Genomic DNA, 6,390 nt, shown 5'->3' on the forward strand with positions numbered 1-6,390 from the left:
CTTCAGACGGGCCTGGACATGCACTGGCTTGAGCAGGGGGACCTTGCGTGCGCTGCGGGATTTTAATCCATGACGGCGTAGTGTGTTACTAATGGTTTTCTTTGAGACTGTGGTCCCAGCTCTCTTCAGGTCATTGACCAGGTCCTGCCATGTAGTTCTGGGCTGATCCCTCACCTTCCTCATTGATGCCCCACGAGGTGAGATCTTGCATGGAGCCCCAGACCGAGGGTGATTGACCGTCATCTTGAACTTCTTCCATTTTCTAATAATTGCGCCAACAGTTGTTGCCTTCTCACCAAGCTGCTTGCCTATTGTCCTGTAGCCCATCCCAGCCTTGTGCAGGTCTACAATTTTATCCCTAATGTCCTTACACAGCTCTCTGGTCTTGGCCATTGTGGAGAGGTTGGAGTCTGTTTGATTGAGTGTGTGGACAGGTGTCTTTTATACAGGTAACGAGTTCAAACAGGTGCAGTTAATACAGGTAATGAGTGGAGAACAGGAGGGCTTCTTAAAGAAAAACGAACAGGTCTGTGAGAGCCGGAATTCTTACTGGTTGGTAGGTGATCAAATACTTATGTCATGCAATAAAATAAAAATGAATTACTTAAAAATCATACAATGTGATTTTCTGGATTTTTTAGATTCCGTCTCTCACAGTTGAAGTGTACCTATGATAAAAAATTACAGACCTCTACATGCTTTGTAAGTAGGAAAACCTGCAAAATCAGCAGTGTATCAAATACTTGTTCTCCCCACATACATACATACATATATATATAGTCAATAATGTCAGGAGGTAGGCCTACCTGCCACATGGAGGTCAGGTATTTCATCTTTCAGAGATTTAGGCTACCACAAACTGAGTTACAGATGCAAGTAAACATTTCACACTAGTTTGATCAACCTGGATTATATAAACATTTTGCAAGAAGCTTCTCAGTACAAACACACACACACAGACTTGCATTTAGGCTACTTTATCCCATCATACCTGAGGTAGAATATGCAATAGTGCAACATTAACCCTAGCAGATAAATAAGTTATAGAGCCTGTGATTCATGTCTGTTCAGGGGAGACCAGGGGCAATTGTAACCGGAGGTTAATGTAACACCTTGAATTTCTACAAACGGATACAAGCTAGAGTGATGAAACTCACTCAGTACGCCCATTTTGGTTCTATCCCTGCTTGAAAAGTATCTCACTATCTGCATGTTTTATGGTCAAATGTTTGCTCTTTTGGGGGTGGGGGGGTGGGGGGGGGCACTATGTTGTTATTGTACTGTCCTGAGCATTAACGTCTATATGTTGGATAACATTTACATGAATGACATGACTATTGTTGTCTCTTGCTAGGCATGTGAGGTTGTCACGACTGCTAGGGTTTGAGCAATTGTAGCACAGTATTAAAATGATCCTGAGCCAAGCAGCTGAATTATGAAAACAAGTGATTTTAACCATAAGATGGTATGAATTCTACAGAAAATTACTTTAAATAGCCTTGCTGTCCTGTAGAGCAATGGTTTCCCAAACCTTTTCAGTTAATGCAACACCAAGTAAATTTATCTCTGTTCAGAGTACCACTGAAGTACCCCCTTATGTTTATTTTACCAGTAGGCCTATGGTCTCATGAGTCTTCTCAAGTACCCCCAGAGGTGGAAAGCCGAATAAGTTGCAAACAATATATTCTGGGCACCATCAGACTACTTAAGATGTTTTGAGAGGAACAAAATGGTCATGCAGAAACAGGGGTGTAACTGTAAATATTGGTTATGTACAGAAATAGCTATATATGATGATAATATGTAGCCTAGATATGCACTAGACTAGATATGCACATTGGCTGCCTAGGCTAGATAATGTGCTAATTCATAAACATTAATGATATAAAGTGCATGACAAGTAATTTTTCTAACAATTGTTTACACAATTCCAGTGGGTCAGAAGTGTACATACACTAAGTTGACTGTGCCTTTAAACAGCTTGGAAAATTCCAGAAAATTATGTCATGGCTTTAGAAGCTTCTGATAGGCTAATTGACGTAATTTGAGTCAATTGGAGGTGTACCTGTGGATGTATTTCAAGGCCTACCTTCAAACTCAGTGCTTCTTTGCTTGACATCATGGGAAAATCAAAAGAAATCAGCCAAGACCGCAGAAAAAAAAATTGGTACATCTGTACAAACAATAGTACGCAAGTATGAACACCATGGGACCACGCAGCCGTCATACTGCTCAGGAAGGAGATGCGTTCTGTCTCCTAGAGATGAACGTACTTTGGTGCGAAAGGTGCAAATCAATCCCAGAACAACAGCAAAGGACCTTGTGAAGATGCTGGAGGAAACCGGTACAAAAGTATCTATATCCACAGTAAAACGAGTCCTATATCAACATAACCTGAAAGGCTGTTCAGCAAGGAAGAAGCCACTGCTCCAAAACTGCCATAAAAAAGACAGACTACGGTTTGCAACTGCACATGGGGACAAAGATTGTACTTTTTGGAGAAATGTCCTCTGGTCTGATGAAACAAAAATAGAACTGTTTGGCCATAATGAACATCGTCATGTTTGGAAGAAAAAGGGGGAGGCTTGCAAGCCGAAGAACACCATCCCAACCGTGAAGCACGGGGGTGGCAGCATCATGTTGTGGGGGTGCTTTGCTGCAGGAGTGACTGGTACACTTCACAAAATAGATGGCATCATGAGGAAAATTATGTGGATGTATTGAAGCAACATCTCAAGACATCAGTCAGGAAGTTAAAGCTTGGTCGCAAATGGACAATGACACCAAGCATACTTCCAAAGTTGTGGCAAAATGGCTTAAGGACAACAAAGTCAAGGTATTGGAGTGGCCATCAAAGCCCTGACCTCAATCCTATAGAAAATGTGTGGGCAGAACTGAAAAAGCGTGTGAGCAAGGAGGCCTACAAACCTGACTCAGTTACACCAGCTCTGTCAGGAGGAATGGGACAAAATTCATTCAACTTATTGTGGGAAGCTTGTGGAAAGGAATCTGAAACGTTTGACCCAAGTTAAACAATTTAAAAGGCAATGCTACCAAATACTAATTGAGTGCATGTAAACTTCTGACCCACTGGGTATGTGATTAAATAAATAAAAGCTGAAAATCACTACTATTATTCTGACATTTCACATTCTTAAAATAAAGTGGTGATCCTAACGGACCTAAGACAGGGAATTTTTACTAGGATTAAATGTCAAATTGTGAAAAACTGAGTTTAAATGTATTTGGCTAAGGTGTATGTAAACTTCTGACTTCAACTGTATAAGTTTAGTGAGTTTATTTTTTCAGTTTATCAGGGGGTGCTGCAACACCCTCAGCACCCCTACTTCAAGCAGCTGTAACAGTATAACTTTAAACCGTCCCCTCGCCCCGACACGGGCGCGAACCAGGGACCCTCTGCACACATCAACAACAGTCACCCACGAAGCGTCGTTACCCATCGCTCCACAAAAGCCACGGCCCTTGCAGAGCAAGGTGCAACACTACTTCTAGGTTTCAGAGCAAGTGACGTAACTGATTGAAATGCTAGTAGCGCGTACCCGCTAACTAGCTAGCCATTTCACATCCGTTACACAGCTATGGATGTAAGTCTTACATAAGAAAATGACTGGCCTAGTTCAAGTGGGCTTTGGGCAATAGAGTAACACACACAAAATCACAATTGCCTCCGGTCTCCCCAAAATGATTCATTTCTGAACGTTCTGTAACGTTGCGCACTCTAGAACAGACCCTGAGGCGTGGTCACTTTGCTTGTTTCTCCGCAGTCATTGCGTCAACTCTAGCAACCTAAACATCCATAAAATAAGTATGGTGTGATATGTGGATGTAATCGAAATTATTGGCTATTTCTGGCTAACTTTTATTGGCCACCAACATTAATAAGCAAAGTAGATTAATGCCATTTCAACATATGTTGAATATTTAGAGATAAATAGGCGAATCATCCCCAAAAGACGCAGTCATGTAACATATTACCTTGACATATGTGATTGGCTAGTTTTCAATGATTTCCTTTTACTGGTCCTGGAGATAAAATCGCACCGTTTCTACTTTCGTGTAGCATTAATATCCGAGTAGACTACTTCTTTCTGGTTTATAAAGATAAACGTCAATAGAAAACATTGCGCAATCAACTCATTGGCCAGTGTTCATAGTCACGCCTGCTATCTTCCTTGCCATTGGTGAAAAGACACATTGGGCCTATTCAACCAATCGTTGTTCTTGCGTCTGTCGTGCAGTTTCTTTCTACCTTACGCTTTAAACGTATTATTAGGCATATATTTCAATAGGCTATAGCAATTCGTCAATGGAGTGAACACTAAACATAGCTGTCTGGTCATTGTGCTTATAGATAGTCAATTCATTGGATATCTCCTGTCAGATTGAAGTACGGTGTTACGACATTCTGCTGCCCATATTAGGTTTAATAAGACGTTATGGTTGTCTTTCACTAAAGCAGAAAAAACGAAAAGGCTTATAGAGAATAAGTGAGTTGAAAATGGGTCTGGGCACTGTTGAAGCAGCTAAGAAGAGTGGGTTGTGGGGTTGATCTGACAGTGTGTGGGGGGGGGGGGGGGGGGGGGGGGGGGTAGATTCCTAAGCGTCGTCCAGAGTGTGTTCCCGAAAACACAACCATCTAGAGTCTGTGTGGGCGGTATTCTAGCCTACTCTTCCTCATAAGGAGGTACCTAACACTCCTCATGGACCCTATTAATCAGGAGTGTTCAACAGTGGCGAAAAAAGTACCAAATTGTCATACTTGAATAAAGATACATTAATAGAAAATGACTCAAGTAAAAGTAAAACTCACCCAGTAAAATAGTACTTGTGAAAAAGTCTGTGGTTTTACATATACTCAGGTATCAAAAGCAAATGTAATGGCTAAAATATACTTAAGTATCCAAAGTAAAAGTAATTTCAAATTCCTTATATTAAACAAATCAGATGGCACAATTAAAAAAAAAAATGAAAAGCCAGGGCACGCTCCAACACGAAGACATAATTTACAAGCGAAACATTTGTGTTTAGTGAGTCTGCCAGTTCAGAGGCAGTGGAGATGACCAGGGATGCTCTCTTGATAAGTGTGTGAATTGCACCATTTTCCTGTCCTGCTAAGCATTCAAAATGTAACTACTACTTCTGGGTGTCAGGGAAAATGTATGGAGTAAAAAGTAGTAAATGTATGGAGTAAAAATAATTTTTGTATTTTAAATCTAACCTTTATTTATCTAGGCAAGTCAGTTCAGAACAAATTCATATTTACAATGACAGCCTACTGGGGAACAGTGGGTTAACTGCCTTGTTCAGGGGAAGAATGACAGATTTTTACCTTGTCAGCTCGGGATTTGATCCAGCAACCTTTCAGTTACTGGCCCAACGCTCCAACCACTAGGCTACCTGCAGTGGAGTAAAAGTTGCCTAAAATATAAATAGTACAGTAAAGTACAGATACCCCAACGACGACACGGATAATATAGAGCTGGCTGGCTTCTCTGTTCATCAGCAGGACAGAAAATCCTCATCCAGAAGTGGTGCTCCTAGCGGCTGGTGACTTTAATGCAGGCAAAGTTAAATCCGTTTTACCTCATTTCTACCAGCATGTCACAAGTGCAACCAGAGGAAAAAAAGTATACTGTACGCTACAGAACTATTTTGCTAGCACAGAATGGAACATGTTCCGGGATTCACCCATGGCACTGAGGAGTATACCACCTCAGTCCCCAGCTTCATCAATAAGTGCATCGACGACTTCGTCCCCGTACATACATTTCCCAACCAGAATCCATGAATTACAGGGAACATTCGCGCCAAGCTAGAGGTGCCTCTTTCAAGGAGCTGGACACTAATCTGGACGCTTATAAATCCCACTATGCCCTCAGACGAACCATCAAACAGGCAAAGCGTCAATACAGGACTAAGATTGAATCCTACTACACCGGCTCCGACGCTCATCAGATGTGGCAGGGCTTTGAAAATATTATGGACTACAAAGGGAAGCCCAGCTGCAAGTTGCCCAGTGACGCGAGCCCACCAGATGAGCTAAATGCCTTTTATGCTCGCTTTGAGGCAAGCAACACTGAAGCATGCATGCGAGCACCAGCTGTTCCAGATTAATGTGTGATCACGCTCTCTGTAGCCGATGTGAGCAAGACCTTTAAATAGGTCAACGTTCAGAAAGCCACGGGGCCAGATGGATTACATGGACATGTACTCAAAGCATGCGCGGACCAACTGGCAAGTGTCTTCACTGACATTTTAAACCTCTCCCTGACTGAGTCTGTAATACCTACATGTTTCAAACAGACCAACATAGTCCCTGTGTCCAAGAAAGTGAAGGTAACTTGCCTAAATGATTACCAACCCGTAGCA

General features: G+C 41.9%; 1 protein-coding gene across 2 annotated transcripts in view; it reads right to left on the minus strand.

Moving 5' to 3' along the window:
* LOC120018088 (von Willebrand factor A domain-containing protein 5A-like) overlaps nucleotides 1-4,111 on the minus strand; it is a 30,250-nt gene extending 26,139 nt beyond the window's left edge. For both annotated transcript variants that reach the window (XM_038961067.1, XM_038961066.1), the window contains exon 1: nucleotides 3,997-4,111. The gene's annotated coding sequence lies outside the window, so the exon portion shown is untranslated. The remainder of the gene's footprint in view (nucleotides 1-3,996) is intronic.
* Nucleotides 4,112-6,390: the final 2,279 nt, after the last annotated feature.

This window comes from Salvelinus namaycush, chromosome 23 (genome assembly GCF_016432855.1).
Source record: "Salvelinus namaycush isolate Seneca chromosome 23, SaNama_1.0, whole genome shotgun sequence".
NCBI lineage: Eukaryota > Metazoa > Chordata > Actinopteri > Salmoniformes > Salmonidae > Salvelinus > Salvelinus namaycush.